We start from the raw sequence: 27,408 nt of genomic DNA on the forward strand, positions 1-27,408 counted from the left end.
TCCATGTTTATACAGAAGGCGGTGTAGGTATTTCCATGTTTATAGAGAAGGCAGTGTAGTTATTTCCATGTTAATAGGCATAGCGGTTTAGATATTTCCATGTTTATAGAGATAGAGGTGTAGATATTTCCTTGTTTATACAGATAGTGGTGTAGATATTTCCATGTTTATAGAGATAGCGGTGTACACATTGCCACGTTTATACAGATAGCGGTGTAGATATTTCCATGTTTATAGAGATGGCGGTGTACATATTTCCATGTTTATACAGATAACTGTGTAGATATTTCCATCTTTATACAGATGGTGGTGTAGATATTTCCATCCTTATACAGATAGCGGTGTAGATATTTCCATGTTTATACAGATGGCGGTGTAGATATTTCCTTCTTTATAGAGATGGTGGTGTAGATATTTCCATGTTTATAGAGATAACGGTGTAGTTATTTCCATGTTAATAGGCATAGCGGTGTAGATATTTCCATGTTTATAGAGACAGAGGTGTAGATATTTCCTTGTTTATACAGATAGCAGTGTAGATATTTCCATGTTTATAGAGATAGCGGTGTAGACATTTCCACATTTATACAGATAGTGGTGTAGATACTTAAAGGTTCATACAGATGGTGGTGTAGATATTTCCATCCTTATACAGATAGCGGTGTAGATATTTCCATGTTTGTACAGATGACGGTGTAGATATTTCCATCTTTATATAGATGGCGGTGTAGATATTTCCATGTTCATAGAGATGGCGGTGTAGATATTTCCATGTTTACAGAGATAGAGGTGTAGATATTTCCTTGTTTATAGAGATAGCGGTGTAGATATTTCCATGTTTACAGATGGCGGTGTAGCTATTTCCATCTCTATACGGATGGCGGTGTACCTATTTCCATGTTCATACAGATGGCGTTGTAGATATTTCCATGTTTATAGACATGGCGGTGTAGATATTTCCATGTTTATACAGATAGCGGTGTAGATATTTCCATGTTTATACAGTTAGCTGTGTAGATATTTCCATCGTTTTACAGAGGGCGGTGTAGATATTTCCATGTTCATACAGATGGCAGTGTAGGTATTTCCATGTTTATAGAGATGGCCGTGTAGATATTTCCAGGTTTATACAGATGGCGGTGTAGATATTTCCATGTTTATAGAGATGGCGGTGTAGATATTTCCATGTTTATAGAGATGGCGGTGTAGAAATTTCCATGTTTGTACAGATGGCTGTGTAGAAATTTCCATCTTTATACATATGGTGGTATACACATTTCCATTTTTAGACAGATGGCGGTGTAGATATTTCCAGGTTTACACAGATAGCGGTGTAGATACTACAAATGTTTACACAGATAGCGGTGTAGATATTTCCATGTTTATACAGATAGCGGTGTAGATATTTCCATGTTTATAGAGATAGCGGTGAAGACATTTGCACATTTATACAGATAGCGGTGTAGATATTTAAAGGTTCCTGCAGATGGCGGTGTAGATATTTCCATGTTTATACAGATAGCGGTGTAGATATTTCCATGTTTATAGAGATAGCGGTGAAGACATTTGCACATTTATACAGATAGCGGCGTAGATATTTAAAGGTTCATACAGATGGCGGTGTAGATATTTCCATGTTTATAGAGATGGCGGTGTAGATATTTCCATGCTTATACAGGTTCCGGTGTGGATATTTCCATCTTTATACAGATGGCGGTGCAGATATTTCTATCTTTATACAGATGGCGGTGTAGATATTTCCATGTTCATACACAATGCGGTGTAGATATTTCCATCTTTATACAGATGGCGGTGTAGATATTTCCATGTTTATACAGATGGCAGTGTAGGTATTTCCATGTTTATAGAGATGGCGTTGTAGATATTTTCATGTTTATACAGATAGCTGTGTAGATATTTCCATCTTTATACAGATGGCAGTGTAGATATATCCATGTTTATGCAGATGGCGGTGTAGATATTTCGATGTTTATACAGTTGGCAGTGTAGATATTTCCATGTTTATAGAGATGGCGGTGTAGATATTTCCATGTTTATAGAGATAGCGGTGTATTTATTTCCATGTAAATAGGCATAGCGGTGTAGATATTTCCATGTTTATAGAGATAGAGGTGTAGATATTTCCTAGTTTAAAGAGATAGCGGTGTAGATATTTCCATGTTTATAGAGATAGCGGTGTAGACATTTCCACGTTTATACAGTAAGCGGTGTAGATATATCCATGTTCATACAGATGGCGGTGTAGATATTTCCATCCTTATAGAGATAGCGGTGTAGATATCTCCATCTTTATACAGATGGCGGTGTAGGTATTTCCATGTTCATGGAGAAGGCAGTGTAGATATTTCCATGTTTATAGAGATAACGGTGTAGTTATTTCAATGTTAATAGGCATAGGGGTGAAGATATTTCCATGTTTATAGAGAAAGAGGTTTAGATGTTTCCTTGTTTATACAGATAGCGGTGTAGATATTTCCATGTATATAGAGATAGCGGTATAGACATTTCCAAATTTATACAGATAGCAGGGTAGATATTTAAAGGTTCCTACAGATGGTGGTGTAGATATTTCCATCCTTATGCAGAAACGGTGCAGATATTTCCATCTTTATACAGATGGCGGTGTAGATATTTCCATGTTCATAGAGATGGCGGTGTAGATATTTCCATGTTTACAGAGATAGAGGTGTAGATATTTCCTTGTTTATAGAGATAGCGGTGAAGATATTTACATGTTTATACAGATGGCGGTGTAGATATTTCCGTTTCTATACAGATGGCGGTGTACATATTTCCATGTTCATACAGATGGCGGTGTAGATATTTCCATGTTTTTAGACATGGCGGTGAAGGTATTTCCATGTTTATACAGATAACGGTGTAGATATTTCCATGTTTATACAGTTAGCTGTGTAGATATTTCCATCGTTATTCAGATGGCGGTGTAGATGTTCCCATGTTCATACAGACGGCGGTGTAGATATTTCCACGTTTATAGAGATGACGGTGTAGATATTTCCATGTTTATACAGAAGGCGGTGAAGATATTTCCATGTTTATAGAGATGGCGGTGTAGATATTTCAATGTTTATACAGATAGCGGTGTAGATATTTCCATGTTTACAGATAGCTGTGTACATATTTACAACTTTATACAAATGGTGGTGTAGATATTTCCATGTTTCTGTAGATGGCGGTGTAGATATTTCCATCTTTATACAGATGGCGGTGTAGGTATTTCCATGTTTATACAGAAGGCGGTGTAGATATTTCCTTGTTTATAGAGATGACGTTGTAGATATTTCCATGTTTATACAGAAGGCGGTGTAGATATTTCCATGTTTATAGAGATGGCGGTGTAGATATTTCCATGTTTAGAGAGAGCGGTGTAGTTATTTTCATGTTAATAGGCATAGCGGTGTAGATATTTCCATGTTCATAGAGATGGCGGTGTAGATATTTCCATGTTTATACAGATGGCAGTGTAGATATTTCCATGTTTATAGAGATGGCGGTGTAGATATTTCCATGTTTAGAGATAGCGGTGTAGTTATTTCCATGTAAATAGGCATAGCGGTGAAGATATTTCCATGTTTATAGAGATAGAGGTGTAGATATTTCCTAGTTTAAACAGATAGCGGTGTAGATATTTCCATGTTTATAGAGATGGCGGTGTAGATATTTCCATGTTTATACAGATGGCGGTGTTGATATTTCCATGTTTATAGAGATGGCGGTGTAGATATTTCCATGTTTATACAGATAGCAGTGTAGATATTTCCATGTTTATACAGATAGCTTTGGAGATATTTCCATATTTATACAAATGGCGGTGTAGATATTTCCATGTTTATACCGAAGGCGGTGTAGATATTTCCATCTTTATACAGATGGCGGTGTATATATCTCCTTCTTTATATAGATGGCGGTGTAGATATTTCCATGTTTACACAGATGGCAGTGTAGGTATTTCCATGTTTATAGAGATGGCGGTGTAGGTATTTTCATGTTTATAGAGATAGCTGTGTAGATATTTCCATCTTTATACAGATGGCAGTGTAGATGTATCCATGTTTATGCAGATGGCGGTGTAGATATCTCGATGTTTATACAGATGGCAGTGTAGATATTTCCATGTTTATACAGAAGGCGGTGTAGGTATTTCCATGTTTATAGAGAAGGCAGTGTAGTTATTTCCATGTTAATAGGCATAGCGGTTTAGATATTTCCATGTTTATAGAGATAGAGGTGTAGATATTTCCTTGTTTATACAGATAGTGGTGTAGATATTTCCATGTTTATAGAGATAGCGGTGTACACATTGCCACGTTTATACAGATAGCGGTGTAGATATTTCCATGTTTATAGAGATGGCGGTGTACATATTTCCATGTTTATACAGATAACTGTGTAGATATTTCCATCTTTATACAGATGGTGGTGTAGATATTTCCATCCTTATACAGATAGCGGTGTAGATATTTCCATGTTTATACAGATGGCGGTGTAGATATTTCCTTCTTTATAGAGATGGTGGTGTAGATATTTCCATGTTTATAGAGATAACGGTGTAGTTATTTCCATGTTAATAGGCATAGCGGTGTAGATATTTCCATGTTTATAGAGACAGAGGTGTAGATATTTCCTTGTTTATACAGATAGCAGTGTAGATATTTCCATGTTTATAGAGATAGCGGTGTAGACATTTCCACATTTATACAGATAGTGGTGTAGATACTTAAAGGTTCATACAGATGGTGGTGTAGATATTTCCATCCTTATACAGATAGCGGTGTAGATATTTCCATGTTTGTACAGATGACGGTGTAGATATTTCCATCTTTATATAGATGGCGGTGTAGATATTTCCATGTTCATAGAGATGGCGGTGTAGATATTTCCATGTTTACAGAGATAGAGGTGTAGATATTTCCTTGTTTATAGAGATAGCGGTGTAGATATTTCCATGTTTACAGATGGCGGTGTAGCTATTTCCATCTCTATACGGATGGCGGTGTACCTATTTCCATGTTCATACAGATGGCGTTGTAGATATTTCCATGTTTATAGACATGGCGGTGTAGATATTTCCATGTTTATACAGATAGCGGTGTAGATATTTCCATGTTTATACAGTTAGCTGTGTAGATATTTCCATCGTTTTACAGAGGGCGGTGTAGATATTTCCATGTTCATACAGATGGCAGTGTAGGTATTTCCATGTTTATAGAGATGGCCGTGTAGATATTTCCAGGTTTATACAGATGGCGGTGTAGATATTTCCATGTTTATAGAGATGGCGGTGTAGATATTTCCATGTTTATAGAGATGGCGGTGTAGAAATTTCCATGTTTGTACAGATGGCTGTGTAGAAATTTCCATCTTTATACATATGGTGGTATACACATTTCCATTTTTAGACAGATGGCGGTGTAGATATTTCCAGGTTTACACAGATAGCGGTGTAGATACTACAAATGTTTACACAGATAGCGGTGTAGATATTTCCATGTTTATACAGATAGCGGTGTAGATATTTCCATGTTTATAGAGATAGCGGTGAAGACATTTGCACATTTATACAGATAGCGGTGTAGATATTTAAAGGTTCCTGCAGATGGCGGTGTAGATATTTCCATGTTTATACAGATAGCGGTGTAGATATTTCCATGTTTATAGAGATAGCGGTGAAGACATTTGCACATTTATACAGATAGCGGCGTAGATATTTAAAGGTTCATACAGATGGCGGTGTAGATATTTCCATGTTTATAGAGATGGCGGTGTAGATATTTCCATGCTTATACAGGTTCCGGTGTGGATATTTCCATCTTTATACAGATGGCGGTGCAGATATTTCTATCTTTATACAGATGGCGGTGTAGATATTTCCATGTTCATACACAATGCGGTGTAGATATTTCCATCTTTATACAGATGGCGGTGTAGATATTTCCATGTTTATACAGATGGCAGTGTAGGTATTTCCATGTTTATAGAGATGGCGTTGTAGATATTTTCATGTTTATACAGATAGCTGTGTAGATATTTCCATCTTTATACAGATGGCAGTGTAGATATATCCATGTTTATGCAGATGGCGGTGTAGATATTTCGATGTTTATACAGTTGGCAGTGTAGATATTTCCATGTTTATAGAGATGGCGGTGTAGATATTTCCATGTTTATAGAGATAGCGGTGTATTTATTTCCATGTAAATAGGCATAGCGGTGTAGATATTTCCATGTTTATAGAGATAGAGGTGTAGATATTTCCTAGTTTAAAGAGATAGCGGTGTAGATATTTCCATGTTTATAGAGATAGCGGTGTAGACATTTCCACGTTTATACAGTAAGCGGTGTAGATATATCCATGTTCATACAGATGGCGGTGTAGATATTTCCATCCTTATAGAGATAGCGGTGTAGATATCTCCATCTTTATACAGATGGCGGTGTAGGTATTTCCATGTTCATGGAGAAGGCAGTGTAGATATTTCCATGTTTATAGAGATAACGGTGTAGTTATTTCAATGTTAATAGGCATAGGGGTGAAGATATTTCCATGTTTATAGAGAAAGAGGTTTAGATGTTTCCTTGTTTATACAGATAGCGGTGTAGATATTTCCATGTATATAGAGATAGCGGTATAGACATTTCCAAATTTATACAGATAGCAGGGTAGATATTTAAAGGTTCCTACAGATGGTGGTGTAGATATTTCCATCCTTATGCAGAAACGGTGCAGATATTTCCATCTTTATACAGATGGCGGTGTAGATATTTCCATGTTCATAGAGATGGCGGTGTAGATATTTCCATGTTTACAGAGATAGAGGTGTAGATATTTCCTTGTTTATAGAGATAGCGGTGAAGATATTTACATGTTTATACAGATGGCGGTGTAGATATTTCCGTTTCTATACAGATGGCGGTGTACATATTTCCATGTTCATACAGATGGCGGTGTAGATATTTCCATGTTTTTAGACATGGCGGTGAAGGTATTTCCATGTTTATACAGATAACGGTGTAGATATTTCCATGTTTATACAGTTAGCTGTGTAGATATTTCCATCGTTATTCAGATGGCGGTGTAGATGTTCCCATGTTCATACAGACGGCGGTGTAGATATTTCCACGTTTATAGAGATGACGGTGTAGATATTTCCATGTTTATACAGAAGGCGGTGAAGATATTTCCATGTTTATAGAGATGGCGGTGTAGATATTTCAATGTTTATACAGATAGCGGTGTAGATATTTCCATGTTTACAGATAGCTGTGTACATATTTACAACTTTATACAAATGGTGGTGTAGATATTTCCATGTTTCTGTAGATGGCGGTGTAGATATTTCCATCTTTATACAGATGGCGGTGTAGGTATTTCCATGTTTATACAGAAGGCGGTGTAGATATTTCCTTGTTTATAGAGATGACGTTGTAGATATTTCCATGTTTATACAGAAGGCGGTGTAGATATTTCCATGTTTATAGAGATGGCGGTGTAGATATTTCCATGTTTAGAGAGAGCGGTGTAGTTATTTTCATGTTAATAGGCATAGCGGTGTAGATATTTCCATGTTCATAGAGATGGCGGTGTAGATATTTCCATGTTTATACAGATGGCAGTGTAGATATTTCCATGTTTATAGAGATGGCGGTGTAGATATTTCCATGTTTAGAGATAGCGGTGTAGTTATTTCCATGTAAATAGGCATAGCGGTGAAGATATTTCCATGTTTATAGAGATAGAGGTGTAGATATTTCCTAGTTTAAACAGATAGCGGTGTAGATATTTCCATGTTTATAGAGATGGCGGTGTAGATATTTCCATGTTTATACAGATGGCGGTGTTGATATTTCCATGTTTATAGAGATGGCGGTGTAGATATTTCCATGTTTATACAGATAGCAGTGTAGATATTTCCATGTTTATACAGATAGCTTTGGAGATATTTCCATATTTATACAAATGGCGGTGTAGATATTTCCATGTTTATACCGAAGGCGGTGTAGATATTTCCATCTTTATACAGATGGCGGTGTATATATCTCCTTCTTTATATAGATGGCGGTGTAGATATTTCCATGTTTACACAGATGGCAGTGTAGGTATTTCCATGTTTATAGAGATGGCGGTGTAGGTATTTTCATGTTTATAGAGATAGCTGTGTAGATATTTCCATCTTTATACAGATGGCAGTGTAGATGTATCCATGTTTATGCAGATGGCGGTGTAGATATCTCGATGTTTATACAGATGGCAGTGTAGATATTTCCATGTTTATACAGAAGGCGGTGTAGGTATTTCCATGTTTATAGAGAAGGCAGTGTAGTTATTTCCATGTTAATAGGCATAGCGGTTTAGATATTTCCATGTTTATAGAGATAGAGGTGTAGATATTTCCTTGTTTATACAGATAGTGGTGTAGATATTTCCATGTTTATAGAGATAGCGGTGTACACATTGCCACGTTTATACAGATAGCGGTGTAGATATTTCCATGTTTATAGAGATGGCGGTGTACATATTTCCATGTTTATACAGATAACTGTGTAGATATTTCCATCTTTATACAGATGGTGGTGTAGATATTTCCATCCTTATACAGATAGCGGTGTAGATATTTCCATGTTTATACAGATGGCGGTGTAGATATTTCCTTCTTTATAGAGATGGTGGTGTAGATATTTCCATGTTTATAGAGATAACGGTGTAGTTATTTCCATGTTAATAGGCATAGCGGTGTAGATATTTCCATGTTTATAGAGACAGAGGTGTAGATATTTCCTTGTTTATACAGATAGCAGTGTAGATATTTCCATGTTTATAGAGATAGCGGTGTAGACATTTCCACATTTATACAGATAGTGGTGTAGATACTTAAAGGTTCATACAGATGGTGGTGTAGATATTTCCATCCTTATACAGATAGCGGTGTAGATATTTCCATGTTTGTACAGATGACGGTGTAGATATTTCCATCTTTATATAGATGGCGGTGTAGATATTTCCATGTTCATAGAGATGGCGGTGTAGATATTTCCATGTTTACAGAGATAGAGGTGTAGATATTTCCTTGTTTATAGAGATAGCGGTGTAGATATTTCCATGTTTACAGATGGCGGTGTAGCTATTTCCATCTCTATACGGATGGCGGTGTACCTATTTCCATGTTCATACAGATGGCGTTGTAGATATTTCCATGTTTATAGACATGGCGGTGTAGATATTTCCATGTTTATACAGATAGCGGTGTAGATATTTCCATGTTTATACAGTTAGCTGTGTAGATATTTCCATCGTTTTACAGAGGGCGGTGTAGATATTTCCATGTTCATACAGATGGCAGTGTAGGTATTTCCATGTTTATAGAGATGGCCGTGTAGATATTTCCAGGTTTATACAGATGGCGGTGTAGATATTTCCATGTTTATAGAGATGGCGGTGTAGATATTTCCATGTTTATAGAGATGGCGGTGTAGAAATTTCCATGTTTGTACAGATGGCTGTGTAGAAATTTCCATCTTTATACATATGGTGGTATACACATTTCCATTTTTAGACAGATGGCGGTGTAGATATTTCCAGGTTTACACAGATAGCGGTGTAGATACTACAAATGTTTACACAGATAGCGGTGTAGATATTTCCATGTTTATACAGATAGCGGTGTAGATATTTCCATGTTTATAGAGATAGCGGTGAAGACATTTGCACATTTATACAGATAGCGGTGTAGATATTTAAAGGTTCCTGCAGATGGCGGTGTAGATATTTCCATGTTTATACAGATAGCGGTGTAGATATTTCCATGTTTATAGAGATAGCGGTGAAGACATTTGCACATTTATACAGATAGCGGCGTAGATATTTAAAGGTTCATACAGATGGCGGTGTAGATATTTCCATGTTTATAGAGATGGCGGTGTAGATATTTCCATGCATATACAGGTTCCGGTGTGGATATTTCCATCTTTATACAGATGGCGGTGCAGATATTTCTATCTTTATACAGATGGCGGTGTAGATATTTCCATGTTCATACACAATGCGGTGTAGATATTTCCATCTTTATACAGATGGCGGTGTAGATATTTCCATGTTTATACAGATGGCAGTGTAGGTATTTCCATGTTTATAGAGATGGCGTTGTAGATATTTTCATGTTTATACAGATAGCTGTGTAGATATTTCCATCTTTATACAGATGGCAGTGTAGATATATCCATGTTTATGCAGATGGCGGTGTAGATATTTCGATGTTTATACAGTTGGCAGTGTAGATATTTCCATGTTTATAGAGATGGCGGTGTAGATATTTCCATGTTTATAGAGATAGCGGTGTATTTATTTCCATGTAAATAGGCATAGCGGTGTAGATATTTCCATGTTTATAGAGATAGAGGTGTAGATATTTCCTAGTTTAAAGAGATAGCGGTGTAGATATTTCCATGTTTATAGAGATAGCGGTGTAGACATTTCCACGTTTATACAGTAAGCGGTGTAGATATATCCATGTTCATACAGATGGCGGTGTAGATATTTCCATCCTTATAGAGATAGCGGTGTAGATATCTCCATCTTTATACAGATGGCGGTGTAGGTATTTCCATGTTCATGGAGAAGGCAGTGTAGATATTTCCATGTTTATAGAGATAACGGTGTAGTTATTTCAATGTTAATAGGCATAGGGGTGAAGATATTTCCATGTTTATAGAGAAAGAGGTTTAGATGTTTCCTTGTTTATACAGATAGCGGTGTAGATATTTCCATGTATATAGAGATAGCGGTATAGACATTTCCAAATTTATACAGATAGCAGGGTAGATATTTAAAGGTTCCTACAGATGGTGGTGTAGATATTTCCATCCTTATGCAGAAACGGTGCAGATATTTCCATCTTTATACAGATGGCGGTGTAGATATTTCCATGTTCATAGAGATGGCGGTGTAGATATTTCCATGTTTACAGAGATAGAGGTGTAGATATTTCCTTGTTTATAGAGATAGCGGTGAAGATATTTACATGTTTATACAGATGGCGGTGTAGATATTTCCGTTTCTATACAGATGGCGGTGTACATATTTCCATGTTCATACAGATGGCGGTGTAGATATTTCCATGTTTTTAGACATGGCGGTGAAGGTATTTCCATGTTTATACAGATAACGGTGTAGATATTTCCATGTTTATACAGTTAGCTGTGTAGATATTTCCATCGTTATTCAGATGGCGGTGTAGATGTTCCCATGTTCATACAGACGGCGGTGTAGATATTTCCACGTTTATAGAGATGACGGTGTAGATATTTCCATGTTTATACAGAAGGCGGTGAAGATATTTCCATGTTTATAGAGATGGCGGTGTAGATATTTCAATGTTTATACAGATAGCGGTGTAGATATTTCCATGTTTACAGATAGCTGTGTACATATTTACAACTTTATACAAATGGTGGTGTAGATATTTCCATGTTTCTGTAGATGGCGGTGTAGATATTTCCATCTTTATACAGATGGCGGTGTAGGTATTTCCATGTTTATACAGAAGGCGGTGTAGATATTTCCTTGTTTATAGAGATGACGTTGTAGATATTTCCATGTTTATACAGAAGGCGGTGTAGATATTTCCATGTTTATAGAGATGGCGGTGTAGATATTTCCATGTTTAGAGAGAGCGGTGTAGTTATTTTCATGTTAATAGGCATAGCGGTGTAGATATTTCCATGTTCATAGAGATGGCGGTGTAGATATTTCCATGTTTATACAGATGGCAGTGTAGATATTTCCATGTTTATAGAGATGGCGGTGTAGATATTTCCATGTTTAGAGATAGCGGTGTAGTTATTTCCATGTAAATAGGCATAGCGGTGAAGATATTTCCATGTTTATAGAGATAGAGGTGTAGATATTTCCTAGTTTAAACAGATAGCGGTGTAGATATTTCCATGTTTATAGAGATAGCGGAGAAGACATTTCCACGTTTATACAGTAAGCGGTGTAGATATATCCATGTTCGTACAGATGGCGGTGTAGATATTTTCATCCTTATACAGATAGCGGTGTAGATATTTCCAAGTTTATACAGACAGCGGTGTAGATATTTCCATGTTCATGGAGATGGCTGTGTAGATATTTCCATGTTTATAGAGATAACGTTGTAGTTATTTGAATGTTAATAGGCATAGCGGTGTGGATATTTCCATGTTTATAGAGACAGAGGTGTAGACATTTCCTTTTTTATACAGATAGCGGTGTAGATATTTCCATGTTTATAGAGATAGCGGTGTAGACATTCCCAAATTTATACAGATAGTGGTGAAGATATTTAAAGGTTCATACAGATGGTGGTGTAGATATTTCCATCCTTATACAGATAGCGGTGTAGATATTTCCATGTTTATACAGATGGCGGTGTAGATATTTCCATCTTTATACAGATGGCGGTGTAGATATTTCCATGTTCTTAGAGATGGCGGTGTAGATATTTCCATGTTTATAGAGGTAGCGGTGTAGATATTTCCATGTTTATACAGATGGCGGTGTAGATATTTCCATCTCTATATACATATGGCGGTGTACATATTTCCATGTTCATACAGATAGCCGTGTAGATATTTCCATGTTTTTAGACATGGCGGTGTAGACATTTCCATGTTTATACAGATAGCAGTATAGATATTTCCATGTTTATGCAGTTAGCTGCGTAGGTATTTCCATCGTTATACAGATGGCGGAGTAGATATTTCCATGTTCATACAGATGGCAGTGTATATGTTTCCATGTTTATACAGATGACGGTGTAGATATTTCCATGTTTATACAGAAGGCGGTGTAGATATTTCCATGTTGATAGAGAAGGCAGTGTAGTTAGTTCCATGTTAATAGGCATAGCGGTGTAGATATTTCCATGTTTATAGAGATAGAGGTGTAGATATTTCCTTGTTTATACAGATAGCGGTGTAGATATTTCCATGTTTATAGAGATAGCGGTGTAGAGATTGCCACGTTTGTACAGATAGTGGTGTAGATATTTCCATGTTTATTGAGATGGCGGCGTACATATTTCCATGTTTATACAGATAGCTGTGTAGATATTTCCATCTTTATACAGATGGTGGTGTTGATATTTCCATCCTTATACAGAGAGCGGTGTAGATATTTCCATGTTTATGCAGATGGCGGTGTAGTTATTTCCTTCTTTATAGAAATGGCGGTGTAGATATTTCCATCTTTATAGAGATAACGGTGTAGTTATTTCCATGTTAATAGGCATAGCGAAGTAGATATTTCCATCTTTATAGAGACAGAGGTGTAGATATTTCCTTGTTTATACAGATAGCGGTGGAGATATTTCAATGTTTATAGAGATAGCGGTGTAGATATTTCCATGTTTATACCGTTAGCTGTGTAGATACTTCCATCGTTTTACAGATGGCGGTGCAGATATCTCCATGTTCATACAGATGGCAGTGTAGTTATTTCCATGTTTATAGAGATGGCGGCGTAGATATTTCCATGTTTATACAGATGGCGGTATAGATATTTCCATGTTTATAGAGATGGCGGTGTAGATATTTCCAAGTTTACAGAGATGGCGGTGTAGATATTTCCATGTTTATACAGATAGCGGTGAAGATATTTCCATGTTTATACAGATAGCTGTGTAGATATTTCCATCCTTATACAAATGGCGGTGTAGATATTTCCATGTTTATACAGAAGGATGTGTAGATATTTCCATCTTTATACAGATGGCGGTGTGTATATATCTTTGTTTATATAGATGGCGGTGTAGATATTTCCATCTCCATACGGATGGCGGTGTACATATTTCCATGTTCATGCAGATGGCGGTGTAGATACTTCCATGTTTATAGACATGGCGGTGTAGATATTTCCATGTTTATACAGATAGCGGTGTAGATATTTCCATGTTTATACAGTTAGCTGTGTAGATATTTCTGTCGTTTTACATACGGCGGTGTAGATATCTCCATGTTCATACAGATGGCAGTGTAGATATTTCCATGATTATAGAGATGGCGGTGTAGATATTTCCATGTTTATACTGATGGCGGTGTAGATATTTCCATGTTTATAGAGATAACGGTGTAGTTATTTCAATGTTAATAGGCATAGCGGTGTAGATATTTCCATGTTTATAGAGACTGAGGTGTACATGTTTCCTTGTTTATACAGATAGCAGTGTAGATATTTCCATGTTTATAGACATAGCGGTGTAGACATTTCCAAATTTATACAGATAGCAGGGTAGATATTTAAAGGTTCATACAGATGGTGGTGTAGATATTTCCATCCTTATACAGATAGCGGTGTAGATATTTCCATGTTTATTCAGATGGCGGTGTAGATATTGCCATCTTTATACAGATGGCGGTGTAGATATTTCCATGTTCATACAGATGGCGGTGTAGATATTTCAATGTTTATACAGATGACGGTGTAGATGTTTCCATGTTTATACAGATAGCTGTGTAGATATTTACATCTTTATACAAATAGCGGTGTTGATATTTCCATGTTTATACAGATGGCGGTGTAGATATTTCCATGTTTATACAGATGGCGGTGTAGGTATTTCCATGTTTATAGAGATGGCGGTGTAGATGTTTCCATGTTTATAGAGATAGCGGTGTAGTTATTTCCATGTTAATAGGCATAGCGGTGTAGATATTTCCATGTTTATACAGATGGCGGTGTAGATATTTCCATGTTTATTGAGATGGCGGTTTAGATATTTCCATGTTTATATAGATAGCGGTGTAGTTATTTCCATGTTAATAGGCATAGCGGCGCAGATATTTCCATGGTTATAGAGACAGAGTTGTAGATATTTCCTTGTTTGTAAAGATAGCGGTATAGATATTTCCATGTTTATAGAGATAGCGGTGTAGACATTTCCACATTTATACAGATAGTGGTGTAGATATTTACAGGTTCATACAGATGGTGGTGTAGATATTTCCATCCTTATACAGATAGCGTTCTAGATATTTCCATGTTTATACAGATGGCGGTGTAGATATTTCCATGTTTATACAGATGGCGGTGTAGATATTTCCATGTTCATAGAGATGGCTTTGTAGATATTTCCATGTTTACAGATATAGAGGTGTAGATATTTCCTTGTTTATAGAAATAGCGGTGTAGATATTTCCATGTTTATGCAGATGGCGGTGTAGATATTTCCATTTCTATAGGGATGGCGGTGTACATATTTCCATGTTCATACAGATGGCGGTGTAGATATTTCCATGTTTATAGACATGGCGGTGTAGATATTTCCATGTTTATACAGTCAGCGGTGTAGATATTTCCATGTTTATACAGTTAGCTGTGTAGATATTTCCAGCGTTTTACAGATGGCGGTGTAGATATTTCCATGTTCATACAGATGGCGGTGTAGATATTTTCATGTTTATAGAGATGGCGGTGTAGATATTTCCATGTTTATAGAGATGGCGGTGTAGATATTTCCATGTTTATAGAGATGGCGGTGTAGATATTTCCATGTTTATACAGATAGCGGTGTAGATATTTCCATGTTTATACAGATAGCTGTGTAGATATTTCCATCTTTATACAAATGGCGGTGTAGATATTTCCATGTTTATACAGAAGGCGGTGTAGATATTTCCATCTTTATACAGATGGCGGTGTATATATATCCTTGTTTATATAGATGGCAGTGTAGATATTTGCATGTTTATACAGATGGCAGTGTAGATATTTCCATGTATATAGAGATGGTGTTGTAAATATTTCCATGTTTATAGAGATCGGGTTGTATTTATTTCCATGATAATAGGCATAGCCGTGTAGATATTTCCATGTTTGTAGAGATAGAGGTGTAGATATTTCCATGTTTATACAGAAGGCGGTGTTGATATTTCCACCTCTCTACGGATGGCAGTGTACATATTTCCATGTTCATACAGATGGTGGTGTAGGTATTTCCATCCTTATACAGATAGCGGTGTAGATATTTCCATGTTAATAAAGATGGCGGTGTAGATATTTCCATCTTTATACAGATGGCGGTGTAGATATTTCCATGTTCATAGAGATGGCGGTGCAGATATTTCCATTTTTATTGAGATAGCGGTGTAGATATTTCCATGTTTATACAGATGGCAGTATAGATATTTCCATCTCTATACAGATGGCGGTGTACATATTTCCATGTTCATACAGATGGCTGTGTAGATATTTCCATATTTATAGAGATGACGGTGTAGATATTTCCATGTTTGTACAGATGGCGGTGTAGATATTCCCATCTTTATACAGATGGCGGTGTAGATATTTCCACGTTCATCGAGATGGCGGTGTAGATATTTCCATGTTTACAGAGATAGAGGTGTAGATATTTCCTTGTTTATAGAGATAGCGGTGTACATATTTCCATGTATATACAGATGGCGGTGTAGATATTTCCATCTCTATACGGATGGCGGTGTACATATTTCCATGTGCATATAGATGGCGGTGTAGATATTTCCATGTTTATAGACATGGGAGTGTAGATATTTCCATGTTTATACAGATAGCGGTGTCGATATTTCCATGTTTATACAGTTAGCTGCGTAGATATTTTCATCGTTTTACAGATGGCGGTGTAGATATTTCCATGTTCATACAGATGGCAGTGTAGATATTTCCATGTTTGTAGAGATGGCGGTGTAGATATTTCCATGTTTATACAGATGGCGGTGTAGATATTTCCATGTTTATAGAGATGGCGGTGTAGATATTTCCATGTTTATAGAGATGGCGGTGTCGATATTTCCATGTTTATACAGATAGCGGTGTAGATATTTCCATGTTTATACAGATAGCTGAGTAGATATTTCCATCTTTATACAGATGGCGGTGTATATATATCCTTGTTTATATAGATGGCGGTGTAGATATTTCCATGTTTATACAGATAGTGGTGTAGATATTTCCATGTTTATACAGAATGCGGTGTAGATATTTCCATCTTTATACAGATGGCGGTGTATATATATCCTTGTTTATATAGATGGCGGTGTAGATATTTCCATGTTTATACAGATGGCAGTGTAGATATTTCCATGTCTATAGAGATGGCGTTGTAAGTATTTCCATGTTTATAGAGATGGCGTTGTAGTTATTTCCATGATAATAGGCATAGCGGTGTAGGTATTTCCATGTATATAGAGATAGAGGTGTAGATATTTCCCTGTTTATACAATTCGCAGTGTAGTTATTTCCATGTTTATAGAGATAGCGGTGTAGACATTGCCACGTTTATACAGATAGCGGTGTAGATATTTCCATGTTTATAGAGATGGCGGTGTAGAAATTTCCATGTTTATACAGATAGCTGTGTAGAAAATTCCATCTTTATACAGATGGTGGTGTAGACATTTCCATCTTTATACAGATGGCGCTGTAGATATTTCCAGGTTTACACAGATAGCGTTGTAGATATTTCCATGTTTCCACAGATAGCGGTGTAGATATTTCCATGTTTATACAGATAGCGGTGTAGATATTTCCATGTTTATAGAGATAGCTTTGAAGACATTTCCACATTTATACAGATAGCGGTGTAGATATTTAAAGGTTCATACAGATGGCGTTGTAGATATTTCCATGTTTATAGAGATTGTGGTGTAGATATTTCCATGCTAATACAGGTGGCAGTGTAGATATTTCCATCTTTATACAGATGGCGGTGCAGATATTTCCATCTTTATACAGATGGCGGTGTAGATATTTCCATGTTCATACAGATGGCAGCTTAGGTATTTCCATGTTTATAGAGATGGCGGTGTAGATATTTTCATGTTTATACAGATAGCTGTGTAGATATTTCCATCTTTATACAGACGGCAGTGTGCATGTATCCATGTTTATGCAGATGGCGGTGTAGATATTTCCAAGTTTACAGAGATAGAGGTGTAGATATTTCCTTGTTTATAGAGATAGCGGTGAAGATATTTACATGATTATACAGATGGCGGTGTAGATATTTCCATCTCTATACAGATGGCGGTGTATATATTTCCATATTCATACAGATGGCTGTGTAGATATTTCCATGTTTTTAGACATGGCGGTGTAGATATTTCCATGTTTATACAGATAGCGGTGTAGATATTTCCATGTTTATACAGTTAGCTGTGTAGATATTTCCATCGTTATTCAGATGGCGGTGTAGATATTCCCATGTTCATACAGATGGCGGTGTAGGTATTTCCACGTTTATACAGATGACGGTGTAGATTTTTCCATGTTTATACAGATGTCGGTGTAGATATTTCCATGTTTATAGTGATGGCAGTGTAGATATTTCCATGTTTATACACATAGCGGTGTAGATATTTCCATGTTTATACAGATAGCTGTGTGCATACTTACGACTTTATACAAATGGCGGTGTAGATATTTCCATGTTTCTGTAGATGGCTGTGTAGATATTTCCATCTTTATACAGATGGCGGTGTAGGTATTTCCATGTTTATAGAGATGGCGGTGTAGATATTTCCATGTTTATACAGATAGCGGTGTAGATATTTCCATGTTTTACAGATATCTTTGTAGATATTTCCACCTTTATACAAATGGCGGTGTAGATATTTCCATGTTTATACAGAATGCGGTGTAGGTATTTCCATCTTTATACAAATGGCGGTGTATATCCTTGTTTATATAGATGGCGGTGTAGATATTTCCATCTTTATACAGATGGCAGTGTAGATATTTCCATGTTTATAGAGATGGCGGTGTAGATATTTCCGTGTTTATGGAGATAGCGGTGTATTTATTTCCATATAAATAGGCATAGCGGTGTAGATATTTCCATGTTTATAGAGATAGAGGTGTTGATATTTCCTAGTTTAAACAGATAGCGGTGTAGATATTTCCATGTTTATAGAGATAGCGGTGTAGACATTTCCACGTTTATACAGTAAGCGGAGTAGATATATCCATGTTCATACAGATGGCGGTGTAGATATTTCCACCCTTATACAGATAGCAGTGTAGATATTTCCATGTTTATACAGATGGCGGTGTAGATATTTCCATGTTCATGGAGATGGCGGTTTAGATATTTCCATGTTTATAGAGATAACGGTGTAGTTATTTCAATGTTAATAGGCATAGCGGTGTAGGTATTTCCATGTTTATAGAGAAAGAGGTGTAGATGTTTCCTTGTTTATACAGAGAGCGGTGTAGATATTTCCATGTTTATAGAGATAGCGGTGTAGACATTTCCAAATTTATACAGATAGCAGGGTAGATATTTAAAGGTTCATACAGATGGTGGTGTAGATATTTCCATCCTTATACAGATAGCGGTGTAGATATTTCCAGGTTTATACAGATGGCGGTGTAGATATTTCCATGTTTATACAGATGGCGGTGTAGATATTTCCATGTTCATAGAGATGGCGGTGTAGATATTTCCATGTTTACAGAGATAGAGGTGTAGATATTTCCTTGTTTATAGAGATAGCGGTGAAGATATTTACATGTTTATACAGATGGCGGTGTAGATATTTCCATCTCTATACAGATGGCGGTGTACATATTTCCATGTTCATACAGATGGCGGTGTAGATATTTCCATGTTTTTAGACATGGCGGTGTAGATATTTCCATGTTTATACAGACAGCGGTGTAGATATTTCCATGTTTATACAGTTTGCAGTGTAGATATTTCCATCGTTATTCAGATGGCGGTGTAGATATTCCCATGTTCATACAGACGGCGGTGTAGATATTTCCACGTTTATACAGATGACAGTGTAGATTTTTCCATGTTTATACAGAAGGCGGTGTAGATATTTCCATGTTTATAGAGATGGCGGTGTAGATATTTCCATGTTTATAGAGATAGCGGTGTAGATACTTCCATGTTTATACAGATAGCTGTGTACATATTTACAAGTTTATACAAATGGCGGTGTAGTTATTTCCATGTTTCTATAGATGGCGGTGTAGCTATTTCCATCTTTATACAGATGGCGGTGTAGGTATTTCCATGTTTATAGAGATGGCCGTGTAGATATTTCCATGTTTATACAGATAGCGGTGTAGATATTTCCATGTTTATACAGTTAGCTGTGTAGATATTTCCATCGTTATACAGATGGCGGTGTAGAAATTTCCATGTTCATACAGATGGCGGTGTAGATATTTCCACATTTATACAGATGACGGTGTAGAGATTTCCATGTTTATAGAGAAGGCGGTGTAGATATTTCCATGTTTATAGAGATGGCAGTGTAGATATTTCCATGTTTATACAGATAGCGGTGAAGATATTTCCATGTTTATACAAATAGCTGTGTAGATATTTACATCTTTATACAAATGGCGATGTAGATATTTCCATGTTTATACAGATGGCGGTGTAGATATTTCCATCTTTATACAGATGGCGGTGTAGGTATTTCCATGTTTATAGAGATGGCGGTGTAGATATTTCCATGTTTATAGAGATAGCGGTGTAGTTATTTCCATGTTAATAGGCATAGCGTTGTAGATATTTCCATGTTTATACAGATGGCGGTGTAGATATTTCCATGTTTATAGAGATGGCGGTATAGATATTTCCATGTTTATAGAGATAGCGGTGTAGTTATTTCCATGTTACTAGGCATAGCGGTGTAGGTATTTCCATGTTTATAGAGACAGAGGTGTAGATATTTCCTTGTTTATACCGATAGCGGTGTAGATATTTTCATCTCTATATGGATGGCGGTGTACATATTTCCATGTTCATACAGATGGCGGTGTAGATATTTCCATGTTTATAGACATGGCGGTGTAGATATTTCCATGTTTATACAGACAGCGGTGTAGATATTTCCATGTTTATACAGTTAGCTGTGTAGATATTTCCATCGTTTTACAGATGGCGGTGTAGATATTTCCTTGTTCATACAGATGGCAGTGTAGATATTTCCATGTTTATAGAGATGGCGTTGTAAATATTTCCATGTTTATAGAGATGGCGTTGTTATTTCCATGATAATAGGCATAGCGGTGTAGATATTTCCATGTTTATAGAGATAGAAGTGTAGATATTTCCTTGTTTATACAATTCGCAGTGTAGTTATTTCCATGTTTATAGAGATAGCGGTGTAGACATTGCCACGTTTATACAGATAGCGGTGTAGATATTTCCATGTTTATAGAGATGGCGGTGTAGAATTTTCCATGTTTATACAGATAGCTGTGTAGATATTTCCATGTTTATAGAGATGGCGTTGTAAATATTTCCATGTTTAAAGAGATCGCGATGTGGTTATTTCCATGATAATAGGCATAGGGGTGTAGATATTTCCATGTTTATAGAGATAGAGGTGTAGGTATTTCCTTGTTTATACAATTCGCAGTGTAGTTATTTCCATGTTTATAGAGATAGCGGTGTAGACATTGCCACGTTTATAGAGATAGCGGTGTAGATATTTCCATGTTTATAGAGATGACGGTGTAGAAATTTCCATATTTATACAGATAGCTGTGTAGAAATTTCCATCTTTATACATATGGTGGTGTAGACATTTCCATCTTTAGACAGATGGCGGTGTAAATATTTCCATGTTTTTACAGATAGCGGTGTAGATATTTCCATGTTTATACAGTTAGCTGTGTAGATATTTCCATCGTTTTACAGATGGCGGTGTAGATATTTCCATGTTCATACAGATGGCAGTGTAGATATTTCCATGTTTATAGAGATAGCGGTGAAGATATTTACATGTTTATACAGATGGCGGTGTAGATATTTCCATCTCTATACAGATGGCGGTGTACATATTTCCATGTTCATTCAGATGGCGGTGTAGATATTTCCATGTTTTTAGACATGGCGGTGTAGATATTTCCATGTTTATAGAGATAGCGGTGTAGATATTTCCATGTTTATACAGTTAGCTGTGCAGATATTTCCATCGTTATTCAGATGGCGGTGTAGATATTCCCATGTTCATACAGATGGCGGTGTAGATATTTCCACGTTTATACAGATGACGGTGTAGATTTTTCCATGTTTATACAGAAGTCGGTGTAGATATTTCCATGTTTATAGTGATGGCGGTGTAGATATTTCCATGTTTATACAGATAGCGGTGTAGATATTTCCATGTTTATACAGATAGCTGTGTACATATTTACAACTTTATACAAATGGCGGTGTAGATATTTCCATGTTTCTATAGATGGCGGTGTAGATATTTCCATCTTTATACAGATGGCGGTGTAGGTATTTCCATGTTTATAGAGATGGCGGTGTAGATATTTCCATGTTTTTACAGATAGCTTTGTAGATATTTCCATCTTTATACAAATGGCTGTGTAGATATTTCCATGTTTATACAGAAGGGAGTGTAGGTATTTCCATCTTTATACAAATGGCGGTGTATATATATCCTTGTTTATATAGATGGCGGTGTAGATATTTCCATCTTTATAGAGATGGCGGTTTAGATATTTCCATGTTCATAGAGATGGCGGTGTAGATATTTCCATGTTTATACAAATAGCGGTGTAGATATTTCAATGTTTATACAGTTAGCTGTGTAGATATTTCCATCGTTTTACAGATGGCGGTGTAGATATTTCCTTGTTCATACAGATGGCAGTGTAGATATTTCCATGTTTATAGAGATGGTGGTGTAGCTATTTCCATGTTTATACAGATGGCGTTGTAGATATTTCCATGTTTATAGAGATGGCGGTGTAGATATTTCCATGTTTAAAGAGGTGGCGGTGTAGATATTTCCATGTTTATACAGATAGCTGTGTACATATTTCCATGTTTATAGAGATGGCGTTGTAAATATTTCTTGTTTATAGAGATGGCGTTGTAAATATTTCCATGTTTATAGAGATCGCGTTGTGGTTATTTCCATGATGATAGGCATTGCGGTGTAGATATTTCCATGTTTATAGACATGGGTTTGTAGATATTTCCATGTTTATACAGATAGCGCTGCAGATATTTCCATGTTTATACAGTTAGCTGCGTAGATATTTCCATCGTTTTACAGATGGCGGTGTAGATATTTCCATGTTCATACAGACGGCAGTGTAGATATTTCCATGCTTATAGAGATGGCGGTGTAGATATTTCCATGTTTATATAGATGGCGGTGTAGATATTTCCATGTTTATAGAGATGGCGGTGTAGATATTTCCATGTTTATACAGATAGCGGTGTAGATATTTCCATGTTTATACAGTTAGCGGTGTAGATATTTCCATCGTTATACAGATGGCGGTGTAGATATTTCCATGTTCATACAGATGGCGGTGTAGATATTTCCACATTTATACAGATGACGGTGTAGATATTTCCATGTTTATACAGAAGGCGGTGTAGATATTTCCATGTTTATAGAGATGGCGGTGTAGACATTTCCATGCTTATACAGATAGCTGTGTAGATATTTACGTCTTTATACAAATGGCGATGTAGATATTTCCATGTTTATACAGATGGCGGTGTAGATACTTCCATCTTTATACAGATGGCGGTGTAGGTATTTCCATGTTTATAGAGATGGCGGTGTAGATATTTCCATGTTTATAGAGATAGCGGTGTAGTTATTTCCAAGTTAATAGGCATAGCGGTGTAGATATATCCATGTTTATACAGATGGCGGTGTAGATATTTCCATGTTTATAGAGATGGCGGTGTAGATATTTCCATGTTTATAGAGACAGCGGTGTAGTTATTTCCATGTTACTAGGCATAGCGGTGTAGGTATTTCCATGTTTATAGAGACAGAGGTGTAGATATTTCCTTGTTTATACACATAGCGGTGTAGATATTTTCATCTCTATACGGATGGCGGTGTACATATTTCCATGTTCATACAGATGGCGGTGTAGATATTTCCATGTTTATAGACATGACGGTGTAGATATTTCCATGTTTATACAGATAGCGGTGTAGATATTTCCATGTTTATACAGTTAGCTCTGTAGATATTTCCATCGTTTTACAGATGGTGGTGTAGATATTTCCTTGTTCATACAGATGGCAGTGTAGATATTTCCATGTTTATAGAGATGGTGGTGTAGCTATTTCTATGTTTATACAGATGGCGGTGCAGATATTTCCATGTTTAAAGAGATGGCGGTGTAGATATTTCCATGTTTATACAGATAGCTGTGTAGATATTTCCATGTTTATAGAGATGGCGTTGTAAATATTTCCATGTTTATAGAGATCGTGTTGTGGTTATTTCCATGATAATAGGCATAGGGGTGTAGATATTTCCATGTTTATAGAGAATGAGGTGTAGATATTTCCTTGTTTATACAATTCGCAGTGTAGTTATTTCCATGTTTATAGAGATAGCGGTGTAGACATTGCCACGTTTATAGAGATAGTGGTGTGGATATTTCCATGTTTATAGAGATGACGGTGTAGAAATTTCCATATTTATACAGATAGCTGTGTAGAAATTTCCATCTTATACATATGGTGGTGTAGACATTTCCATCTGTAGACAGATGGCGGTGTAAATATTTCCATGTTTTTACAGATAGCGGTGTAGATATTTCCATGTTTATACAGTTAGCTGTGTAGATATTTCCATCGTTTTACAGATGGCGGTGTAGATATTTCCATGTTCATACAGATGGCAGTGTAGATATTTCCATGTTTATAGAGATGGTGGTGTAGATATTTCCATGTTTATACAGATGGCGGTGTAGATATTTCCATGTTTATACAGATGTCGGTGTAGATATTTCCATCTTTATACAGATGGCGGTGTAGATATTTCCATGTTCATAAAGATGGCGGTGTAGATATTTCCATGTTTACAGAGATAGAGGTGTAGATATTTCCTTGTTTATAGAGATAGCGGTGAAGATATTTACATGTTTATACAGATGGCCTTGTAGATATATCCATCTCTATACAGATGGCGGTGTACATATTTCCATGTTCATACAGATGGCGGTGTAGATATTTCCATGTTTTTAGACATGGCGGTGTAGATATTTCCATGTTTATACAGATAGCGGTGTAGATATTTCCATGTTTATACAGTTAGCTGTGTAGATATTTCCATGGTTATTCAGATGGCGGTGTAGATATTCCCATGTTCACAGATGGCTGTGTAGATATTTCCACGTTTATACAGATGACGGTTTAGATTTTTCCATGTTTATACAGAAGTCGGTGTAGATATTTCCATGTTTATAGTGATGGCGGTGTAGATATTTCCATGTTTATACAGATAGCTGTGTACATATTTACAACTTTATACAAATGGCGGTGTAGATATTTCCATGTTTCTATAGATGGCGGTGTAGATATTTCCATCTTTATACAGATGGCGGTGTAGGTATTTCCATGTTTATAGCGATGGCGGTGTAGATATTTCCATGTTTATACAGATAGCGGTGTAGATATTTCCATGTTTATACAGATAGCTTTGTAGATATTTCCATCTTTATACAAATGGCGGTGCAGATATTTCCATGTTTATACAGAAGGCGGTGTAGGTATTTCCATCTTTATACAAATGGCGGTGTATATATATCCTTGTTTATATAGATGGCGGTGTAGATATTTCCATCTTTATACAGATGGCAGTGTAGATATTTCCATGTTTATAGAGATGGCCGTGTAGATATTTCCGTGTTTATGGAGATAGCGGTGTATTTATTTCCATATAAATAGGCATAGCGGTGTAGATATTTCCATGTTTATAGAGATAGAGGTGTTGATATTTCCTAGTTTAAACCGATAGCGGTGTAGATATTTCCATGTTTATAGAGATAGCGGTGTAGACATTTCCACGTTTATACAGTAAGCGGAGTAGATATATCCATGTTCATACAGATGGCGGTGTAGATATTTCCACCCTTATACAGATAGCAGTGTAGATATTTCCATGTTCATACAGATGGCGGTGTAGATATTTCCATGTTCATGGAGTTGGCGGTTTAGATATTTCCATGTTTATAGAGATAATGGTGTAGTTATTTCAATGTTAATAGGCATAGCGGTGTAGGTATTTCCATGTTTATAGAGACAGAGGTGTAGATGTTTCCTTGTTTATACAGAGAGCGGTGTAGATATTTCCATGTTTATAGAGATAGCGGTGTAGACATTTCCAAATTTATACAGATAGCAGGGTAGATATTTAAAGGTTCATACAGATGGTGGTGTAGATATTTCCATCCTTATACAGATAGCGGTGTAGATATTTCCAGGTTTATACAGATGGCGGTGTAGATATTTCCATCTTTATACAGATGGCGGTGTAGATATTTCCATGTTCATAGAGATGGCGGTGTAGATATTTCCATGTTTACAGAGATAGAGGTGTAGATATTTCCTTGTTTATAGAGATAGCGGTGAAGATATTTACATGTTTATACAGATGGCGGTGTAGATATTTCCATCTCTATACAGATGGCGGTGTACATATTTCCATGTTCATACAGATGGCGGTGTAGATATTTCCATGTTTTTAGACATGGCGGTGTAGATATTTCCATGTTTATACAGACAGCGGTGTAGATATTTCCATGTTTATACAGTTTGCAGTGTAGATATTTCCATCGTTATTCAGATGGCGGTGTAGATATTCCCATGTTCATACAGACGGCGGTGTAGATATTTCCACGTTTATACAGATGACAGTGTAGATTTTTCCATGTTTATACAGAAGGCGGTGTAGATATTTCCATGTTTATAGAGATGGCGGTGTAGATATTTCCATGTTTATAGAGATAGCGGTGTAGATATTTCCATGTTTATACAGATAGCTGTGTACATATTTACAACTTTATACAAATGGCGGTGTAGATATTTCCATGTTTCTATAGATGGCGGTGTAGCTATTTCCATCTTTATACAGATGGCGGTGTAGGTATTTCCATGTTTATAGAGATGGCCGTGTAGATATTTCCATGTTTATACAGTTAGCTGTGTAGATATTTCCATCGTTATACAGATGGCGGTGTAGAAATTTCCATGTTCATACAGATGGCGGTGTAGATATTTCCACATTTATACAGATGACGGTGTAGAGATTTCCATGTTTATAGAGAAGGCGGTGTAGATATTTCCATGTTTATAGAGATGGCAGTGTAGATATTTCCATGTTTATACAGATAGCAGTGAAGATATTTCCATGTTTATACAAATAGCTGTGTAGATATTTACATCTTTATACAAATGGCGATGTAGATATTTCCATGTTTATACAGATGGCGGTGTAGATATTTCCATCTTTATACAGATGGCGGTGTAGGTATTTCCATGTTTATAGAAATGGCGGTGTAGATATTTCCATGTTTATAGAGATAGCGGTGTAGTTATTTCCATGTTAATAGGCATA

This window comes from Gorilla gorilla, chromosome 23 (genome assembly GCF_029281585.2).
Source record: "Gorilla gorilla gorilla isolate KB3781 chromosome 23, NHGRI_mGorGor1-v2.1_pri, whole genome shotgun sequence".
NCBI lineage: Eukaryota > Metazoa > Chordata > Mammalia > Primates > Hominidae > Gorilla > Gorilla gorilla.